Below are 24,042 nucleotides of genomic sequence, written 5' to 3'. Positions count from 1 at the left end.
ATTCACTATTATTTCCATACAATTCAACAGTCACTCATGAATATTGCAAGACGTTTTAATATGTGAAAGTGGAAGGGGTGAGGTTACAATTACTCAACAAAATATAATATTCTATTTCAAGTTTGTTGAAGCCAATGATGACCAAAGGTTACATGTATGCCTTAAATAGAAAGGACATTGATTATCTTTGGGCTTTTGAGTTATAGTTATTCTCATATTTTAAACTGACAATCGTGATTATGTGTTAGTAAGAAGAGGATAGCTGAAGGAAACAGTGAAATTATACATGTATGCAAAACTACCAAGAAGCATGGATATGCATATTTCTTTTAGTAACAATAAAAAGCTGTTACAAGCAAATCAAATGCACACCATAGTGCAAGTGAAAGCTTCAGATACAAGATTTATGTCAAATTTTATAGAGCTGTTAATAATACTTATTATAGCATTTAATATTATTTACCTGTGTGATTATTCTTTAACAACTAACACACTTCATTGGGCACATAAATATTACTTTTAGAGTAGTTCTAGAAAACACACATGGAAATCATTTTAACTTTATTTTTTCTTGCGCTGACAAATTTAAGTATTTAAGATTTACTCAAGTGATAATGAAATCCATAAAATGCTGTTCCTCCATTAGGAAAAGTTGCCTGAGATGTTCTTAGACTAATTTCTTCATGTATTTTGCAGGAGCATATTGTCAAATATAGGCATATTTTTGGAAGTGTCTTGCAATTGAGAATATCTTTGAAAGGTGTCCTCACCAGAAGAGATTATGAACCATAGGTTATAAAGCACAGATATATAGCTGAAAGGTGATGTCAGGGTAGTAGGTAAAATATGTTGAATTCATAAAATTTTCAACAATTTTGATGAGTGTCATATGCCTCCTAAAGTAAATTATACTTAAGGATTCAACTAGAATCATTTGTTATCTCTTCCATATATGTATTTTTACTGATGCTCACATGATTTAAATCACTAGGTCTTGACTAGGCTGGTAGTAATTTGAGATTCATTCCTGCCTACAAAAACATAGGTCTTATTTTTCAATTAAAAAAAAAAGCCCTAAACCTACATTTTAATGTAAAAATATAATAAAATATTTATTTGTTTACTTAAAATATTTGAACAAGCTGACGTCTTATAGACTTCAATCTTCCCTTTTTATGATTTGCTTCTAAAATAGAGGGTTAGGTAATTTCTTATCTAAGTTTCACTTTTTTGTATTAAATCTCAGCTGCCATATTCTTTGTAAGATTCTCTCATACTTTGTGGATCAGCTTACATTTTAGCAACCTTTTATTGATTTCTGCAAATAAATAACAAGAAAGAACAGAATGGAGGTAGTAAAATGTTTTGCAAATTTGTTCTCATCTGACTCTAATCAGGTATTCTAATACTAAAGCTGTGATATAGTTTTCCCTGATTTGAGCCATTTCTTTCCCTTTGAATGTACCTACTCAAAGATTGGCCAGGAACCTATTTGTTAGGCCACGAGAGATTATAGTCATTAATAAAGATTACTTCAGGAAAACTATTTCTTTTAAAAATGTACTGCTTTTTAAAATTTATTTATTGAGCCATTCTATAGCTGCTATGATTTGGTTATTTATTGGTTTGGGCAGATAGTAAGTTCATCTCTCCACTGGCCAGGGTTAAGTAAAGAATGGTGAGTCTTATCATTGATTGAGGTTATATTCTTACTCAAAACCAGGCAGGCATTCGGAGAATAGAATGAGGAAAAATACAGCATTTTAGATCTATTATTGACTGTAAAGAGTCACATGTAACAGATTACAGTTACTAGGTAGCAGGGGTACCCATAACACTTAGGTAAGTTCACACAGCAAGATAACACAAAACAGAACACACAAAGACCAGGGTCCTTTATTTTAATGCTAGTGTGCATGTGTTTCTAAGTTAGAAGGGATCAAAACTTGTATACCCAGTTCATGAGGGATGTAGGTTTACAGAAAGATGTTTATGATTCCTTACAACATTAGAGTTGAAACATATGTCAAGATTAGGTTTAAATTTAATTATAAAAAATAATTTCAGCCAGGCGCTGTGGTTCACTCCTGTAATCCCAGCACTTTGGGAGGCTGAGGTGGGAGAATCATGAAGTCAGGAGTTCAAGACTAGCCTGGCCAACATAGTGAAGCCCTGTCTCTACTAAAAATACAAAAATTAGCTGGGTTGTGGTGATGTGCAGCTGTAGTCTCAGCTACTCAGGAGGCTGAGGCAGAAGAATCATTTGAACTCTGGAGTCTGAGGTTGCAGTGAGTCGAGACGGCGCCATTGCACTCTAGCCTGGGTGATAGAACAAGACTGTCTGACTGTCTCAATAATAATAATAATAATAATTTATAAGTATCAAATTTATCTTTACAAATCCTGAATATTTCCCATAAATTAATAAAGAATATTATTTTGTGTATATGATGCTGTATCGGTTTTTCTTAGTTTGATTGGTATTTTATGTTTCTCAAATTTGTTCTTCAAATTTTTCTTCAAGGTTATTGATGGAGCCAAAATATTCTAATTAACTGGGAACTTGAACAACGCATTCAGTGTTTCTCATGATTAGAAAAGTATTTATAATTATTTATATATTGCCTAAATGTAATCAATATGCAATAAACATATAACCTATGTTTTATTACATCTGTTCAATTAATGCAAGTGGAGCATTACTAAGGCCATATAGTTGAGATATCAAAAATTAAGTGCACATATGTGCTGAATAAAAATTACATCCTAATTTTAAAAACACATAAGATCTATCATTTCTGATATACTCATTCCAATAACTAGAATATAGGTATCAGTATATTTTTATCATAAAAGAGAAGATAATAAGTTTCAAAGAGGATAAGTAAATTTACCCTAATCATATAATCGCTATAACATTGTTGAATAAGCATTTCTTTAATGTTTCCCATGGGGAAGACATTACACTAGTCTTTGGGATCATTTCATTAAAAGAAAAAAAATGAATAATTAATAGTTCTTATTCTCAAAGATTTCATATTTTGTTATTTGAATTCATATCTAGTCTTTTCCAGTACACTATACTTCATTGAAGAATATCAGAAACTCTTCTCTGGATTGTTTAAAACAATGGAACCTATGTATTACTCAAGAATTTTATCTTTTATAGAAAACCACTTGGATTGTAAGCAGTAGGAAAGGCTTCATCAAATTTGAATATTTATACAATGTCATTGCAAATTACAATACTCCTCTGGTATATCTACATCAATGTAAATAACTACATAAGTATTATACCATGTGAATTTTGATATTTTTGTATCTCATTTCCTCAGCTAGCAAATGGGAATTGTACCTGTGCCATTTGATTATTGAGGGGATTAAGTGTGTTAAGCAATGTAAAGCATTTCAAATAGAACCTACCTCATTGTAAGCATGGACAAAAAAATCATAGAACTTATTTCCACTCCAAGTAATAACAAACTTCAAAGCAATTTAACCTACATTACTTAATACAATAATTTTGAGATAGGTACAAATATCATGATGTCACATGAAAATAAATAAACTAATACAGTTTTATTGACTAAAAAAAAACGTTATTTCCTATAGGAGATACTAAGATATCCTAAATAATTTGGTAGTCTGTAAGAGAAGACAACATGAAACATCTGAATCTAATGCAAAGGAGAGAGAAATATGTGCAATATTGGAGAGAAAAATCAAACTATCATGGGGAGCAAAGAAGGGGGGTTCTAATCCTGCTCATGTGGCTTTCAAAAAAAGCAGTATGTATTCATGGAGTTGATTATCAATTTTTTTCTTTCTTGTCCTGAGAAGCATCTTGAGGAACTTTTAATATGGTCCCTGCCATTCTAATACAAGCCTAGAAGCTGCTGAAGTACATTTAATCATAAGAATTTATTTTATATGAACTTATTTCCCAGTCGAAAAAGAAAATATCTATTATTCCTATCCCATAACCAGTGGACTTTAATGTTTTACAATGACTGTCTGATGGTAGGTTCTCAAGTCAGATTTCTTAATCCCACAGTCCATAATTCCTGGCTGCTTCACTCCTTTTTCTCAGAAACAGAAATTCTCCATCCGCTCAGTTACTTTTGTCTTTGGTCCAAACCCAGAACTTTATGTTAGTCATTTTTCTGACTTTGCCTCTTTCCTTGACTGATGCTCCCAGCATCTGCTACCAAAGACCTCAGGCTGGATTCCTCTTCTAGCTCAGTGTTTCACTGAAATTGCCTAGAATTGCCATACTTAATGTACGTGGTTGTTAGTTCTGCTCTTAGGCTCCTACACCCATCAGGATTTTTTTTCCCCTTATTGATTACTTCTTATAATAGACTTTCTGCAGCCACATCCTTGCTCCATTTAAGCAAGTTTTACTTCAGAAGCCATGTAACAAACCATGCTAAATTCCACTGGAAAATCCACACTAAGATTGGGAAACAGAAGACAAGGATTATACTCTCAGTTGTATTATATGTGTAAGCTCGAACAAGCTAGTCCTTCTCTAAATGTCATTTCTTATTTGAAAGACACATTATTTGAATGACATATCGTCTTTCTTAGATCTAAAATATAATGACTTTATAGATAGCAACTCAATTTTCTGTAATAACATATTCATCTATTGTCCAAGTACACAAGTATGTTACTATTATATTTCATTATCATATGTATTTCATTGTGATATATAAAAATTTTAAACTACTATCTTTGAAGATGATCTCAATACATAGAATATACTTTGCTTACAGGAGTGAACCAGGATTTAAAGGGAAACCAAAAAGATACATTTTAATGCTATGCTTTTGTGAATTATTATCTTGAATTAGGTGAAATATTTCAAAATTTTTGTTCTATAAAATGGCAATCTTACATGGCTCAATATAATAAGGTTTGAACATAAAATCTCTTTTTTGGCATCCCCAAAACATTGAAATTTTGATACAGGCATGCAATGTATAATAATAACATCAAGGTAAATAAGGTATCCATCACTTTAAGCATTTATCTTTGTGTTTCAAGCAACCCAATTATACGCTTTTAATTATTTTAAAACATACAATTAAGTTAGTTTTTACTACAGTCACCCTGTTGTGCTAGTAAATACTAGGTCTTCTTTATTCTCTATTTTTGGTGCTCATTAACCATCTCCCTTCCCCTACCCATTATCCTTTCCTCTCTCTGGTAATCATCCTTCTCTCTATCTCTATGAGTTTGTTTTAATTTTTAGGTTCTGCAGATAAACGAGAATACACAATGTTTTTTAATGTTTACAAAGTTTAACATTCATTGTAAATAGAATTTCTTTTATTTTGGTAATTTATCATAGTTAATAATTCACCTTTCTTTATCTGATTTGTTCCTTTGACCCGCACATTATTTCCATTGTTGCACATTTAAAAGTTCACTTAAAAATTACATTATCGTCTAGGTGCTGTGGGTCACGCCTGTAATCCCAGCACTTTTGCAGGCCAAGGCGGAAGGATCATGAGGTCGGGAGTTCGAGACCAACATGGCCAATATGGTGAAACCCCGTCTCTACTAAAAATACAAAAATTAGCTGGGTGTGGTGGCGTGTTCCTGTAGTCCCAGCTACTTGGGAGACTGAGGCTACTCGGGAGGCTGAGGCAGAAGACCACTTGCACCCAGGGGGCAGAGGTTGCAGTGAGCCGAGATCGTGCCACTTCACTCCAGCCTGGGTGACAGAGCGAGACTCTGTCTCAAAAAACAAAAAAATATATATTTTCATAGCATATTTTAAATAGCATATTTGAATAGAAAATAAGTTTTCAAGGGAAACATAAAACACTAGTAGTATAATATAAATTGCTATTCCATGCAATGCAAATGACACCATATTACTTATAAAGTCTATCATTTGGGCATTATTAATATTCAAAATCAGTGACATTAGAATAAATACCCTTGACACATTATTTTACTTGAAAACACAAATAAATGTAACCAAAAATGATACATAGAGGGATGCTACTACAGTATGTGCATTTTATTTAAATATTTCATTTTGAGAGTCAAATCTATGGAAGAAAAATAAAAAATAAAATGTATACCTATTTGAGAGAAATATTTATTTCTAGAATAGAGATAGAACTAAAAACTCAAAGAAATATATCTACACATACAACCAAGGTAATAATTTCTAAGACAGCTTTTTTCCCTATCTTAGGATGAAAAGAAAATTAACCTGGCTAAGCTTAGTATTTATGACAAGTTTTCACTTTGTCATTTTACTAATCCATGAATATAAGGATTAATCACTTCTTCCAGTAGCACAATTGTTCCTGTCAAGTTGAATTTTTCTTAAAAGAAAATCCACTAGCCTGAACGTTCAAGATAACAAAAAATCAACCTAACTTTGTTAAACTTTCCCATACTTGCAAGTAAATATGTCTTACACATACATTTTTAAAAATAATATAATCCCGATGCAAAAATTAAATTACATTGTAACCCCAAATTGTATATGACCTATAATATTAATAATTAACTTTTGTAATTATGTTATTTAAATCATTTAATGAACATATTGCTAAATATGCAATTAGTGCTATATACATTGATATACGATGTTATTCTGAATTACAACAAAATTAAATACCCCAGATTCTGATGCATAAAATGTTAACCTTTCAATTATTTGGATATAAAATATTCCTTATGAAAAATACTCTTTACATCAAAAGATATCCAACTCCTACCTGCCAATGACTGACAATTGTTTTTATTACTAGTAGCTGAACACAGATTAATTCTAAAGTCATATTTCAAACACTTGGAGACCAAAAACAATAACTAGTATCTTATAGTATATTAAAAATAAAATACAAAATTAAAAGTAACAACCAAAACACTATTTGCTCATGATGACAAGGACTGCATAATAATTATGAGCACTCTACACTAAACATCTGACCAACTCTCATGTTATTTATTTCAGTTTAATTTAAAAACTATACTGAATATTTGTGTGAAGAAGTGTGCTAAAGAAATACAGGGGGAACTGCATTTCGTCATTATAAATTAGGTTTGTTGAGTTCAACAATTATTATTATTTCTTTTTTTTTGAGAGAGAGACAGAGTCTCATTCTGTCACTCAGCCCAGAGTGCGGTGGTGTGATCATAGCTCACTGTAGCTTCCAACTCCTGGGCTCAAGCCATCCTCCTGCCTCAGCCTCTCAACTATCTAGGACGACAGACATCTGTCACCTACCTAATTTTAGAATTTATTTTTGTACAGACAGGGTCTCACTTTGTTGCCCAGGCTGGCCTCAAACTCCTGGCCTCAAGCGATCCTCTTCCTCCAGCCTCCCAAAGCACTGGAATTACAGGCATAAGCCACCACACCCAGCCCCCAACAACAATTTTTTGAACATCAGCTAGGTGCTAGACACACTATCTGTGGAAGAACAAAGATACGGTAAATGTGAAGGTTACCTTGGAAAAATTACAATTATGAAAATGCCCAGAAAACCATGATCCATTGAAAAAATTCAATAGCAAAAGTAAGAAAAAATAATTTTATAATTAGGAGAAAAAGCTAACATTTAGTAAGTGTGTATATGGTGGGGTTTTGTTTGTTTGTTTGTTTGTTTGTTTGTTTGAGACAGGGTCTTGCTTTGTTGCCCCAGGCTGGAGTGCAGTGGCATGATCTTGGCTCACTGCAGTCTCTGCATCCAGGTGTCAAGCAATTCTCATGCCTCAGCCTCCCAAGTAGCTGGGACCACAGGCACTCACCACCAAGCCCAGCTAATTTTTTTTCTTTTGTATTTTTTGTAGACAGGGTGTCACCATGTTGACCAGTCAGGTCGCCAATTCTGAGCTCAAGTGATTCACCCTCCTAAGTGAAGTGCTGGGATTACAGACATGAGCCACTGCTCCTGGTCAAAGTGTATATGTGTGAATAACCTCTTTACTTAAGATATTTCTCTATAATTTTACAGGTATTATCCACTTTCCCCAGATCAACTATACCAGAATATAAAAGTAATGTGATTTTCTTTTTTCTTTTTTTTTCCCCAGCAGTTTATTTATAGAAGTTCTGAATTACGTTTACTTAGTAAATGGACGAAATTCTTATCTACCAATCAGAGTCAAAACCTTGTCAGTGCCAAGTCAACTCCACTAACATCCTTTCAAAAAAATTATTAGTAGAAAGTATTCTTATGAATCTGAATAGGTCATATTGTACTAGTTAGCTATTGCTAATATCAGTGGAAAAAGTAACAAAAATCTCTAAATTTAGAAAGGAGACCTTATTTCTTTAAAAAGGTTATCACAACCTGCAGACAGGAAGCAGGGCTTCCTGATAAAACCAAAAAGCAGTTGCTTCAAAGGAGGAAAAATGAAACAGGAATGTATACTAAAAGAGTTGGCTAAGTATTCATATTCAACAGGTTATAGGAGGAGCTATGAATATTCATGAGGGGCACCATGCTCCATTTGAGGTGGAGTTTTAACATGTAACTGTACAACAATTCGGCTGTATATGTCAAAAGGTGAAGCAGGTGACACATGAGGCACTAAGGGTGCAGCTTCCAAAAGCTGATGAGAGCCAGTCCATGGTCAGGACTTTCTCATCAGGAAGGAAAGCTGGTCCTTTGCTGCATTGAAACTGCATAAAGGAAGGGGCAGCGTCACCCCACTGGAGCAAGTCTAGAAATCAGTGGTGGAGCAAGACTTTCCAAAGGGCGGGTTTCTGTTGAACTCTTAGGAAAAAAGTCCTGATGGCTGGAGGGAGTAGAACGAGGATTGTCTTGACCTCGTGTCCTGTCAGGGCTGGGAACTCAGTTTGTAAAGTTTCTCTGGGGTCTCCTTGCCCATAGAGAAAATCTGTTCAGTTGGGAGGGGGCTTAGGTTTTTATTTTAATTTCTCATTAATTATTTCTCAAAAGAAATAAACAAAAATGAATAGTATTTGGTAACTTATTGGAACCAGTTAAATGTGTCATAAAAAATGAAATCTGTAGACCTTTCTTTACTGGAGGAATCAATGTGATTTCTTAAACTATAGGAATTCCAAAATACAAGGTGAAATAGGCCATTCATTCCTCTCCATTGTACATTCCTATTTATCTAAAACAAAGTAAGGCAATTTAGGGAAAAGGGTGCGGGGGGAGAAAATTGTTTTGGCTTCCTTTTTCACAAATTTTTTAGCAAGATCATTGGCATTGAAGTGCATTCTTGTCTATAAAGTTTCAGCCTGACTCTAGTCATTTGATACACTGATGCACAATAGAAATAAATTACTTTTGCCTTTGCGATTAATATTTCTTGTTTTTCTGTACCTTCTTGATGTTCTTCAAATTGAAGGTTTAAAACCTATAAACTACATATCCCAAATTCTATTTAGCCTATGACAAAATTCTATTTTAACCTATTGCAAAATTCTATTTTAACCTATGGCATTGATATACATAACCTTTAAGGAGTTTACAATTTTATTTATACTTGCAATTAAAATATTTGAAATTATTATAACATGTAAGAAAACAATTTAAAATGAGTTACTTCAAAAATTAAAAGTGTTTGTGTGTTTGCTCTAATATAAGCCTATTATTACTAGCATATGGTAATGCTGTATGAACCACATATCTGAATTTTCAGAAGTGTGTAAGGAAAGGGTTGAAAGTAAGTACATCATAAAACTATGACAGATTTGATAAAGCGTATTTTTCTAGTAAGTAAACAATTCCCCATGAGAGCAAAACATAAACAACAGATACTGCAATTCAACTTGAAATCCTAGTTAGTTCAAATTGACAGTTTAAGCATTTAAGCAGCATTACTTCACTCAGGTCATCATTGTTGCTTGTTTGCTTGTTAAAACAACCTTTGAGATTGTATAAGTGTGTGTGTGCCTGTATGGGTGTATGTATGTGTGACTTGGCACAGTTATGGTGATTCTAATTACATTAAGCAATGGCAAGAATCTCTTCTAATATTAATACTAAATTTCTTCTAATACAAACATAACTCTTAAAACCCCTCTGTCACTCAGAATATTAGAGGAACTATCAACACGATTTTCCAAATAAATACTCACATCTGTAAGGTGTGCCATTTCAATAAAGGTATTCAATACTTTTAAGACCAAAATGTTTTCCCGTGTAATATATTTGAAGAATTGGACACACAATAATGGCAATATTCTTGAAATGCAGCAATATACTAGTTATAGTATATGCTACACTGATATGGGGCCTGTGTTCTCCTGTATATAGGGTATGCTAAACTGATATGGGGGCTTCCGTTCTCTTACTGTGAACTCTAATGATTTCATTCAGATTCCTCTCACACATATGATGAAACAATGACTTTTTAATATAATTTAGCAACATTGATATTAGCCTGAATTATTGCCTCTGATTCCAAAATAATTACTTCATGTGCTGCCTTCTCCCTTATACTGAATTACTGAATTCCACTTTTAAACTTAAATATGTTGAAATTATGAAAGCATATCTCACGACTGCAACTACAAAGTACTGACACAGAAGTGTCTGTGAAATATGGAGCATCAGTTTAGATTGTCTTGACACTCTTTAAATGAAGTTAATTCTTAATTCTAAAGTACAGGAAGTAATTATGGGGAGAAAAAACATAAACGGGCCGGGCGCGGTGGTTCACACCTGTAATTCCAGCACTTTGGGAGGCCAAGGCGGGTGACCCGATCATGAGGTCAGGAGATCAAGACAATCCTGGCCAACATGGTGAAACACCGTCTCTACTCAAAATACAAAATTAGCTGGGCAAGGTAGCACATGCCTGCAATCCTAGCTAGTCGGAAGGCTGAGGCAGGAGAATGGCCTGAACCCAGGAGGTGGAGGTTGCAGTGAGCGGAGATTGTGCCACTGCACTCCAGGCTCAGCAACAGAGCTAGACTCTGTCTCAAAAAAAAAAAAAAAAAAAAAGCATAAACAAAAGTTAATGAAATAACATAGTAGGTATGCTAAGTATAACTAAAAACTAGTTAAAATCTCACATAGAAGGAGCCAATCAAAAACTGTTTAGATGACAGTTTCTTGTACTTTACTTTTCAGTAGTGTTGCTTGCCCAGGTTATTGGTATTAGAACTTCTGTGAGGCAATGGAAAGGAAATGAAAATGAAGACAAAAAATTTTTTTAAAAAAAACCTAACACAAACTATTTCTGCAAATTTATAAGTAAAAGAACGCAGGTAACTGACATATAAAGAAATCTTAAAGAATATTAAACATAGGAAAAGGATCTCAAATTCACAAAATGTTCCAAAAATTAAAATAAAAATGAGGTATTAAGTATATTCTGTACCTATATTGTCAGCACTTAAAATAAGAATATACTAATATAAATAATTATATTTCAAGTAAAAGATATCTATATATACATACATATGAAAAATGTCAAGATATAAGGCAAATTATTTATATTATTTATCCTTAGGATATGGAATTGTAGGAAGCAATAATATAAAATAATATGTTTGTCTCTCAATTTCTACTGAATACAATGTTATTTTTGTGACCTTTTAACTTTATATAGTATTTATTACAATTTTATATACAGAGTGATTGCTACCTGGGAATATTTTTTGTTATTCTGAGAAAATACAACTTGCAAACACTGTAAATATTGAAAATCAATTTGGAAAATATTACAACGACTTTAAAATAGATTATCAATATAGGTCTTTTTCTCTTCAGATGTGAGAGATCAGTTCTGTGATGTATTACAAAGGTGTCCACTGCAATGTTATCTATAATCTTAAAATGTAGAAAGAATATATATTATTTCCAGCCATATCTATAATAGGAAATACATATTATAAAACCATTAAGTTAGACTTGCAGAGAAAGGAGCAGAAAGCCAAATATATGAAGTATAAACTCTGATTGATAAATGATTTAGGTTTTATAATTTTATTATGTTTTTCCTATGTTGTTTGAAACCTAGCTTGCATATCAGGTACCGGTAATATATTTCAATTGTATAAGAAGACAGTAAAACAAAAACAAATTTTTTCTTTGTTTTTCAATTTCCAGACTTTCAACACAAAATGTCCTAATGACAACTATTTTTTTCTGAAATAAAAGTAAATGTCAGGTTAGTTGTCTCGTTATTTATGTATGTATTGAACATATACATGAATGAAGTCATACACATTAATTTGCAGTTTATTTATTGGAAATATTTTGTTACCACATATAATTTTGCTTTTGTATTTAAATATGTATATTATTCCATTGGCTATATTTTATAGTTTATATGACAATTGTTTTATTCATGAATTTTTATAGTCTTCAGATTTTTCTTTTATTACAACTAACATTTCAATGACTAACCTCACAGATATATTTTAGTGTACTTTTCTGCATAACTAGTCAATTGACAGCCAAGTCATTTCTGGTTTTAAAAATATATACATTTTAAATTTTTTAATATGTTGTCAAATGCTCCAATTTATAATCTCAACCACAGGTATGAAAACCACAGGTATGCACCACCTTTAAACCATTAAGAGAAATGAGTGTTATCAAACCTCTTCCAATTTGATAGGTAAAAATATTTAACATGTTTTGAAATTCTCTTTTGCTTAACTTTCAGTAAGATTGAACAACTTTTACTGTATACTCTTAACAGATTTATTTTTCTATGCATAAGTTCATGTAAATTAATTTCACTTGAAAATCAATAATTTTTGTAAAGTTGTTTATTCTTCATTTTGATTTCTATTAGATCTTTGTATGTTATAGTTACATATATTATGTAATTTTTTTCAAAATATATTTTTTTTAACTTTTCTAAAGCATGGTAAAATTTATCAGCAAGGATTGCACTGATGCTGGGTCTTTTGTCCTTTATGGCAGTAATTTCTTTACATTATATAAGTGTAATTGCATTTTATTGTGTGGTTTTGTTTTTAGATTTAAAACTTTGATTGACTAGCATTTTTTTTACTGTAGAATAAGGTAAAATTTCAAATTTCTTGTTTCCCAAATAACTTATAAGTTACACTAACATCATTATTATGTTTTCTCTAGTTATGTAAAATGAGATTATTTGCTGTAGACAATCCCTAAAGTTTTTAGCATCCAAATCTGAATTCTGATATCTATTTTGAATATTTTTTCCAGAAGTATTCTGGTTAACTTCATTTGTTTTTTAAAGATGATATTTTTTCAAATTCAAACATTTTGTCAGTAATTTTTTGTGATCAGATTGTTTGATTGAAAATTATCATTTTATTACAAAATTGCCTTTCCAAACATGAACATAATATATATTTCAATGTAATTATCTTTCTTAAACCCAAGAAAAGAATTTTAAACTACTCTTTATATATATCTATCAGCTGACTATTGCTTATTACCTCATTTTTACAGATATTTATCAATGCTATAATAAATGCAATAATTTATTGCCTATTATTCCTAATCAATTGGTGGTCTGTAGGAAACTTACTGGTTTTGACCTGTTATGTACCTAGTCATCTTACTGAGTTATCTATTTCCTTACAGTAGTTTTTGGATTTTGAATTTTAGCTTCTCTGGATATAGAATATGCCATATACAAAATGGCAATTTTTACTTATTACGAATTTTATAGCCGTTATTTATTTTTATTAATTGCATCAGCCAGTTTTTTTTTAAAGGAAAGATAAATCATGTTAATACCTTTCTTGTTTCTGACTATATTGGAAATCTGTTTTTAATGTCACAGAATTGGCTTTAAATAACATATTTGGAGAAGAATTCCAATGCATAAAAAGACACAGAAAATATGAAGTCAAATCGCCTAGTTGTTACTCTTGTTTAATTTTTACTTTGTGTATAATACTGGGAAAATTATTAAAACTCTGTAGTTCAATTATCTTATCTATAATAATATCTAATTCATAGACTTACTATATTGAATATGATGTAATTACATGTAAAGCAATTAGAATGTCTGTTCTCAGTAAGTGCTTAATAAATGTGTTTGTATATATTTGTCAACATCCACATATGTACATATATTTATATAAATATATATACATGCATATGTGTTTACATAAATATATATTCTTAAGTGTATATATGAACTTTTTCAATGTAACCATTTTAACTACAGATATACATGTAGATATAAATGTAGATGTGTATTTTTTTTGGCGAATATAAGAAATGCTTTAAGCTTTAATGAAAAAAATACTGAAAGTATTTGTTTTATTTGATTACATATTTTTGTTTAAAAATACACATCTACATATGGCACATGTATACATATGTAGATGTGTATTTTTAAACAAAAATATATAATCAAATAAAACAAATACTTTTTAAATATGTTTGGAGATGATCCTGTGATAGTTTTCTTGACCTATAAATTGGAAGAATTGTATTAATTACTTATATTGTTTTGAATTATTATTTCATATCATTTTTAATAGTACTATAGAACTTTATTCACTAAGGTTTAATTTAAAAAGCTATATACTTGTTTATCAATTAGATTTCCTGATTTTATATTCCAATAGACTTTTAGAGAAGTGTATCATAGGTAGAGACAAGGACACAATTTATAATTGCAATAATGGTGATATAATTACACAGAGAGCAGGCACATGTAGTACCATCCAGATCAAGAATCAGAAAGTAATCAGAACTACAGAACACATTTTCCTTCCTATTAGTATCCCACTCCAATGACAAATATTTCCAGACTTTTGAAAATATAGATTAGTTTTGCCTGCATTGGAAATTTATTCAAATGGATTCACAAAGTGTTACAATTTAAACTGTATTCTAATGATGTTTTGTCATTAATATTAGACTGGCTTTATATAAAGTGCTTTGAGAGTTTGAGGGTATTCTTGAAGTCTGACACACAATCAATTTTCCATTTATAGCCTCTTTTTCCAGTTAGAAGAGTCAGTTTATATCCACTGGTAAAAAATAATTTTCTAATCTTCTTCATACTTGCTTTAGTTCTACTTAATTTGACATAGGTTGACAAAGGATAGTTAACAATTCCTGTTTCTATTGTGTTTCCATCAATTCTGTTTTAAACCTTTCCTCTGCCATGCATGCATTATGAGTACAAAGGCTGTGCTATTTAGTTCATAAATATTTGTATTTCTTTCTCATTGTAGATTGCAAATGTCATCTTGTTAAAATTACTTTAGTTACCCCTTTAAAACCACTTTTCTAATTCTGGAGACAATATTGGTGATATTTCTATTAAAACTTTTTTTTTAGTTATCAAATTATACCTTTAAATCAAACACAGATTATACAAACCAAAAAAAAAATCTATATTTTAATAATCGAAAAACAGTCAAATTGCTTTTTATGTTGGGTGCTCACTGTTTGGGATCTGGGGATGACCTCACCATACCATGTATGTTGTAAATGATTAATTGAAGTCGTTACAATAGCGGCAGGAGGGGCTGGTCCCTGATGAAACCTCACCTTCAAACTAAAGACAGTTTAAAACTGAAAACCAAGCTACAAGTCTCAGATAAATCCACGGACCAGATTGTGAACCTCCCTTCTTGTTTGGTGCACTTTCCTCTAATTGATACTCACTCTTCACCTATTTTACACATAACTACCCTTCCCTAATTGTTTTTTTAACACTGCTGTGCTTATCTTTGAGTGGCATCTTTGTTTTAGCTTTTTTTTTTTTTTTTTGCATACTTACAATCCAATCAGCATGTACTCTACCATTCTGAGCCCGTAAAAGCCCCGGACCCAGTCATCAGTCATACTCAGTGAGACCACCTGACTTGAGGTGGGGGACCACCCCCACATCCCCTCTCAGCTGAGAGCTGTTCCCTCACTCAATAAAGTTCTTCTCTGCTCTCCACACCCTTCAATTTTTTTTTCTTTTTTTTTGAGACGGAGTCTCACTCTGTTGCCCAGGCTGGAGTGCAGTGGAGCAATCTTGGCTCATTGCAAGCTCTGCCTCCCGGGATCACGCCGTTCTCCTGCCTCAGCCTCCCAAGTAGCTGGGACTACAGGCGCCCGCCACCAGACCCGGCTAATTTTTTATATTTTTAGTAGAGACAGGGTTTCACCATGTTAGCCAGGACAGTCTCTATCTCCTGACCTCATGATCCGCCCGCCTCAGCCTCCCAAAGTGCTGGGATTACAGGCGTGAGCCACCGTGCCCAGCCCTCACCCTTCAATTTTTAGCATAAACTCATTCTTCTTGGATGCGGGAGAATTCAGAAACTGCAGAACATGGGTACAAGTTTTAACACAGGTAGGCTCCGGTACACAACAGCCAGTGTGGGACCCAGGCTGGTGCGCAAACCAGGCGTGGCCCAGCAGGCAGAGTGGACAGGGCGCCTCTCGCAGCAGGTGTGGGGGCCAAGGGAGGCCCAAACAGGGACATCACCAGCTGTGGAGGTCCCTGGCCCGCAAAGTGACCAAGAAAAATCCTGCATCATTTTGATGAACTGAATAACTTGCCAGGAGTCTCCTTTTTTCATAGTTTTGTCGGAGATGATGGCATTTGCATATTTGGGAGGACTTCTGTTTTTACAGAAGTGTACAGGCAGTAATAACATTTTTACAATACTACCACTCACATTTCATGACGTCTTTGTAGTAATAATTAGAAACTGGTTAGTCATTGGGTAGACTTTGGATACAAAGATGAACTGTAAAGTAATATTATCAGCTACATGATGCAATCTGTCAACATTATTAAAACACATAAAATGATTTTAAATTCTGAGATCCGTAAACAAAATTCCTTATGGAAGAGTTATTTGGGTAGGGTGCAGTGGCTAATGCTTGTAATCCCAGCACTTTGGGAGACCAAGATGGGTGGGCTTGAGTCTAGGAGTTCAAGACCAGCCTGGGCAACATGGGAAAATCTGGTCTCTATGAAAAATACAAAAATTAGCCTGGCGTGGTGGTGCAAACCTATAGTCCCAGCTACTTGGGAGGCTGAGGTGGGAGGATCCATTGAGCCCAGAACGCAGCGGTTGCAGTGAGCCATGATTGCCCAACTGCCCTCCAGCCTGGGTGACAAAGCAAGAATCTGTCCCTTAAAAAAATAAAAAGAAAAATAAATAAAAGTTATTTGTATAGTCAAACACTTTGGAGAATTAATCTTCAAAATTTTTCTTCCAAAATAAAGATGACTTGTATTATTTTATTACATCAATTAGTATATTTTGGAATAGATATGGTGATATTTTTTAAAAGATACTTCTATAAGCATAAAGTAAGCTTTTAATTTTTATCATATAAAAATATGCTACTTCTTGACCTATTCATAGTTTTTTCTACACTTTCATAAATCTGCTTAAAATAAAAAAGTGAAAACACCTTAAAGAGCTCCTGAAGGAAGCGCTAAACATGGAAAGGAACAAGCGGTACCAGCCGCTGCCAAATCATGCCAAAATGTAAAGACCGTCGAGACTAGGAAGAAACTGCATCAACTAACCAGCAAAATCACCAGCTAACATCATAATGACAGGATCAAATTCACACATAACAATATTAACTTTAAATGTAAATGGACTAAATGCTCCAATTAAAAGATACAGACTGGCAAATTGGATAAAGAGTCAAGACCCATCAGTGTGCTGTATTCAGGAAACCCATCTCACATGCAGAGACACACATAGGCTCAAAATAAAAGGATGGAGGAAGATCTACCAAGCAAATGGAAAACAAAAAAAGGCAGGGGTTGCAATCCTAGTCTCTGATAAAACAGACTTTAAACCAACAAAGATCAAAAGAGACAAAGAAGGCCATTACATAATGGTAAAGGGATCAATTCAACAAGAAGAGCTAACTATCCTAAATATATATGCACCCAATACAGGAGCACCCAGATTCATAAAGCAAGTCCTGAGTGACCTACAAAGAGACTTAGACTCCCACACATTAATAATGGGAGACTTTAACACTCCACTGTCAACATTAGACAGATCAATGAGACAGAAAATCAACAAGGATACCTAGGAATTGAACTCAGCTCTGCACCAAGTGGACCTAATAGACATCTACAGAACTCTCCACCCCAAATCAACAGAATATACATTTTTTTCAGCACCACACCACACCTATTCCAAAATTGACCACATACTTGGAAGTAAAGCTCTCCTCAGCAAATGTAAAAGAACAGAGATTATAACAAACTATCTCTCAGACCACAGTGCAATCAAACTAGAACTCAGGATTAAGAATCTCACTCAAAACCGCTCAACTACATGGAAACTGAACAACCTGCTCCTGAGTGACTACTGGATACATAAAAAATGAAGGCAGAAATAAAGATGTTCTTTGAAACCAACGAGAACAAACACACAACATACCAGAATCTCTGGGATGCGTTCAAAGCAGTGTGTAGAGGGAAATTTATAGCACTAAATGCCCACAAGAGAAAGCAGGAAAGATCCAAAATTGACACCCTAACATCACAATTAAAAGAACTAGAAAAGCAAGAGCAAACACATTCAAAAGCTAGCAGAAGGCAAGAAGTAACTAAAATCAGAGCAGAACTGAAGGAAATAGAGACATAAAAAACCCTTCAAAAAATTAATGAATCCAGGAGCTGGTTTTTTGAAAGCATCAACAAAATTGATAGACTGCTAGCAAGACTAATAAAGAAAAAAAGAGAGAAGAATCAAATAGACACAATAAAAAATGATAAAGGGGATATCACCACCGATCCCACAGAAATACAAACTACCATCAGAGAATACTACAAACACCTCTATGCAAATAAACTAGAAAATCTAGAAGAAATGGATAAATTCCTCGACACATACACTCTCCCAAGACTAAACCAGGAAGAAGTTGAATCTCTGAATAGACCAATAACAGGAGCTGAAATTGTGGCAATAATCAATAGTTTACCAACCAAAAAGAGTCCAGGACCAGATGGATTCACAGCCGAATTCTACCAGAGGTACAAGGAGGAACTGGTACCATTCCTTCTGAAACTATTCCAATCAATAGAAAAAGAGGGAATCCTCCCTAACTCATTTTATGAGGCCAGCATCATTCTGATACCAAAGCCGGGCAGAGACACAACCAAAAAAGAGAATTTTAGACCAATATCCTTGATGAACATTGATGCAAAAATCCTCAATAAAATACTGGCAAACCGAATCCAGCAGCACATCAAAAAGCTTATCCACCATGATCAAGTGGGCTTCATTCCTGGGATGCAAGGCTGGTTCAATATATGCAAATCAATAAATGTAATCCAGCATATAAACAGAGGCAAAGACAAAAACCACATGATTATCTCAATAGATGCAGAAAAAGCCTTTGACAAAATTCAACAACCCTTCATGCTAAAAACTCTCAATAAATTAGGTATTGATGGGACATATTTCAAAATAATAAGAGCTATCTATGACAAACCCACAGCCAATATCATACTGAATGGGCAAAAACTGGAAGCATTCCCTTTGAAAACGGGCACAAGACAGGGATGCCCTCTCTCACCACTCCTATTCAACATAGTGTTGGAAGTTCTGGCCAGGGCAATTAGGCAGTAGAAGGAAATAAAGGGTATTCAATTAGGAAAAGAGGAAGTCAAATTGTCCCTGTTTGCAGACGACATGATTGTATAACTAGAAAACCCCATTGTCTCAGCCCAAAATCTCCTTAAGCTGATAAGCAACTTCAGCAAAGTCTCAGGATACAAAATCAATGTATGAAAATCACAAGCATTCTTATACACCAACAACAGACAGACAGAGAGCCAAATCATGAGTGAACTCACATTCACAATTGCTTCAAAGGGAATAAAATACCTAGGAATCCAACTTACAAGGGATGTGAAGCACCTCTTCAAGGAGAACTACAAACCACTGCTCAAGGAAATAAAAGAGGATACAAACCAATGGAAGAACATTCCATGCTCATGGGTAGGAAGAATCAATATCGTGAAAATGGCCATACTGCCCAAGGTAATTTACAGATTCAATGCCATCCCCATCAAGCTACCAATGACTTTCTTCACAGAATTGGAAAAAACTACTTTAAAGTTCATATGGAACCAAAAAAGAGCCTGCATTGCCAAGGCAATCCTAAGCCAAAAGAACAAAGCTGGAGGCATCACACTACCTGACTTCAAACTATACTACAAGGCTACAGTAACCAAAACAGCATGGTACTGGTACCAAAACAGAGATATAGATCAATGGAACAGAACAGAGCCCTCAGAAATAACGCTGCATATCTACAACTATCTGATCTTTGACAAACCTGACAAAAACAAGCAATGGGGAAAGGATTCCCTATTTAATAAATGGTGCTGGGAAAACTGGCTAGCCATACGTAGAAAGCTGAAACTGGATCCCTTCCTTACACCTTATACAAAAATCAATTCAAGACGGATTAAAGACTTAAACGTTAGACCTAAAACCATAAAAACCCTAGAAGAAAACCTAGGCATTACCATTCAGGACATAGGCATGGGCAAGGACTTCATGTCCAAAACACCAAAAGCAATGGCAACAAAAGCCAAAATTGACAAATGGGATCTAATTAAACTAAAGAGCTTCTGCACAGCAAAAGAAACTACCATCAGAGTGAACAGGCAACCTACAACATGGGAGAAAATTTTCACAACCTACTCATCTGACAAAGGGCTAATATCCAGAATCTACAATGAACCCAAACAAATTTACAAGAAAAAAACAAACAACCCCATCAAAAAGTGGGCGAAGGACATGAACAGACACTTCTCAAAAGAAGACATTTATACAGCCAAAAAACACATAAAAAAATGCTCATCATCACTGGCCATCAGAGAAATGCAAATCAAAACCACAATGAGATACCATCTCACACCAGTTAGAATGGCAATCATTGAAAAGTCAGGAAACAACAGGTACTGGAGAGGATGTGGAGAAATAGGAACACTTTTACACTGTTGGTGGGACTGTAAACTAGTTCAACCATTGTAGAGTCAGTGTGGCGATTCCTCAGGGATCTAGAACTAGAAATACCATTTGACCCAGCCATCTCATTACTGGGTATATAGCCAAAGGACTATAAATCATGCTGCTATAAAGACACATGCACACGTATGTTTATTGCGGCATTATTCACAATAGCAAAGACTTGGAACCAACCCAAATGTCCAACAATGATAGACTGGATTAAGAAAATGTGGCACATATACACCATGGAATACTATGCAGCCATAAAAAATGATGAGTTCATGTCCTTTGTAGGGACATGGATGAAATTGGAAATCATCATTCTCAGTAAACTATCGCAAGAACAAAAAACCAAACACCGCATATTCTCACTCATAGGTGGGAATTGAACAATGAGATCACATGGACACAGGAAGGGGAATATCACACTCTGGGGACTGTGGTGGGGTAGGGGTTGCGGGGAGGGATAGCATTGGGAGATACACCTAATGCTAGATGACGAGTTAGTGGGTGCAGCACACCAGCATGGCACATGTATACATATGTAACTAACCTGCACAATGTGCACATGTACCCTAAAACTTAAAGTATAATAAAAAATAAAAAAATTAAAAATAAATAAATAAATAAATAAAAGAAAACACATTAATGAGCTTGAGAGAACCTGAGTATCAAAATATAGTTATACATTTTTTCAAATGGTATGTTTTAAAATATAATGATAGAAATCATCAGCATACTCCTTGGCACCATTGTAATACAATTACAACATTTATCATTGAAAATATTCTATTTAAGACACTGTACAATATAATGAAATAAACACTATGTTAGCATTTTTTAAAAAGCAGTGCCATTGCTCTAGGTGTGTCATTTATGACTTAGGTAATTGACTCTAATTTAGCTTCCTATTCTGTAAAATGAGAGTAATGATATTTGGTTAATATCCTCATGAATTTCTGGGGAAAATAAGTAAATAAAAGCTGAAAAATTATTTGAAATTATAAAGCACCACTCATAAAGAGAATATGAGCTTAATGATAGAACACCAATGAATTCATTAAATTACTGTGACCTGTATATTTCATTTACATTATAAAAGCAATGTAGGTTTCAACATTCATAAAATTATTTTTCTGTTGATATTTATTATATATTTTTATTCAATCATATTTCTGGTCAAAATGTAGGAAACAAAAGGGAAATTATGTGAACATAAAATTTCATGACTTATTTTTCCAGATTGTACTCTGCTTAAATTGATTTCCTCCGTCAAACTAATTTGAAGCATTATTATTATCATCATCATTTAATATATCAGTAAATCTATTGAACATTATCAAATAAATATTATATTTTATTTTAAATTATGTCAATATTTTTAATAAGGGATATATAAATTAAATCTCCAGGTTAAATATTAATATTTAATTGTAGATTTCATTTGTATATACATATATGGTTTAAAAAATATTTGTTACGCTAAAGATTAAAAAATGCATAGCATCAGGATCTCAATTAATATTTCTCTTCAATAGCAAACTTAATCCTAATTCAAAACGCAGTTGTTTAGTACACATTGATAGAAATTGGCTTGACATTTAGATATTTCCCATTAGCCTTAATAGCATCAAATAAAACTTATGTCTGTGTACTGTTCTGGGCAAGGTGGGAATGAACATTTACTCATTCTTCATGTATATGCTCAATGGTAAAGTCTAGTTACATTTCGGTCTACTGACAATCACAGGCTCACAGCTGTAGTTGCAACAGGCAATCTGGAAGAATTTTAATAGATTAGAAAAAAGTAGAAAGTGAGAAGATTGCTGATTTTCCTCCTGGCACTTTGTGACATCCACATACTAAAAAGGCTGGTTCTTTCATACCATATGGATAAAATTGTTCTGTTACACACATTAGTCAACTGTTATTTTGTATTCTGAGAAACCAAGATAATGGTTTTTGGGGACCCTTACAAGAAAGAAAATCTTCACTATGAGCAAAAAGACAACAAACCATGCATTTAACATTTGTCTGTCTAAATACACTTTATAATATATCAAGGCTATTTCTTTTATTAAAATTAACTTACTTTTATTTTGCAAATGTATTGTTTTCTATCCAAGAACAGCGATAGGTTTCAAGCAATTAGTCATGCTGTATTATATTAGACTGAATGTTATTACTATATAAAGAAAGTAGTTAAAATGGTATACAATACTGGAAAATTGGGTAAAAATCATATGTATTTTTTGGGTAAAAATCAACTGTATCCTAAAATTAAAATTTAAGTAAAATATTACTTTGCATTTAAATCCACAGCAGCATATTTTTCTAGATTGTCATTCTGGCAAAGGCGTGACTATACATTTGTAAAATATTTATTACTCACAAATTTGTTTTTTAAAAGCCTGAAATTTGAAAATTAACACATCTATTACTTCCTAGGTTTTTATCCTTTGATCATGCTTTCTACTTTATATAAATTTTTTTTAACGCCACTGTGAAATAAGTTTGGTTTAGCTTTATTTTACTTGACCTCAATGAGTTTGTAGGAGAACTAACTTGTAAAATGATAATTACAATCTAATGCTAGTGTGGAAATAAAATGCTTAAGATACAATAGGAGAACAGAAAACATATGCATTCAAACACAGAAGTTTGGTTAGGGAGAATTTCCTGGAGGATTTGCATTTTGTAGGAGTTAATTAGGAGCAAAACAGAGACAGGAGGTGAGGGAAGGTCATAATTATTGTAAAGAAAGATTTTTGGAGGGGCAGCTATTAGGTCAAATATGGCCCTCCTAGTCGATTTCCTCTCTATGTCCTCAATTAATTAGCCAGTGAATGCACATCAGAAAGCAGTTTACCCTTTCCCAAGGGTGTAAAATTAGCATTTCAATTCCATTGATAAAGGCTATTATTTGGCTTCCAGAAAATTGTCGTGATGTCATCTAGTGCCCCAGAATTCAATGACCATTATCAATAGAGCCTCCCTGTATATCAAATAATGAAATTCCACTTTTGATACCACCTTCATGATAAAAGTCAATAAAGGGACATAAAATCCAGAATATGTTTATCCCAGTTCTTTCAGAAACTAAAATATATTCA

The 24,042-nt window shown here is 33.4% G+C and overlaps 1 long non-coding RNA gene across 1 annotated transcript in view; it reads right to left on the bottom strand.

Annotated features, from left to right (window-relative positions):
- Positions 1-1,873: 1,873 nt before the first annotated feature.
- The window catches only part of LOC129143796 (uncharacterized), a 65,208-nt gene continuing 43,039 nt past the window's right edge, over positions 1,874-24,042 (bottom strand). The window contains exon 3 of the long non-coding RNA XR_008547673.2: positions 1,874-2,319. This is a non-coding gene — a long non-coding RNA (uncharacterized LOC129143796). The remainder of the gene's footprint in view (positions 2,320-24,042) is intronic.

The sequence above is a fragment of the Pan troglodytes genome, chromosome 3, assembly GCF_028858775.2.
Source record: "Pan troglodytes isolate AG18354 chromosome 3, NHGRI_mPanTro3-v2.0_pri, whole genome shotgun sequence".
NCBI lineage: Eukaryota > Metazoa > Chordata > Mammalia > Primates > Hominidae > Pan > Pan troglodytes.
This window is presented reverse-complemented; position numbering and strand designations above follow the sequence as displayed.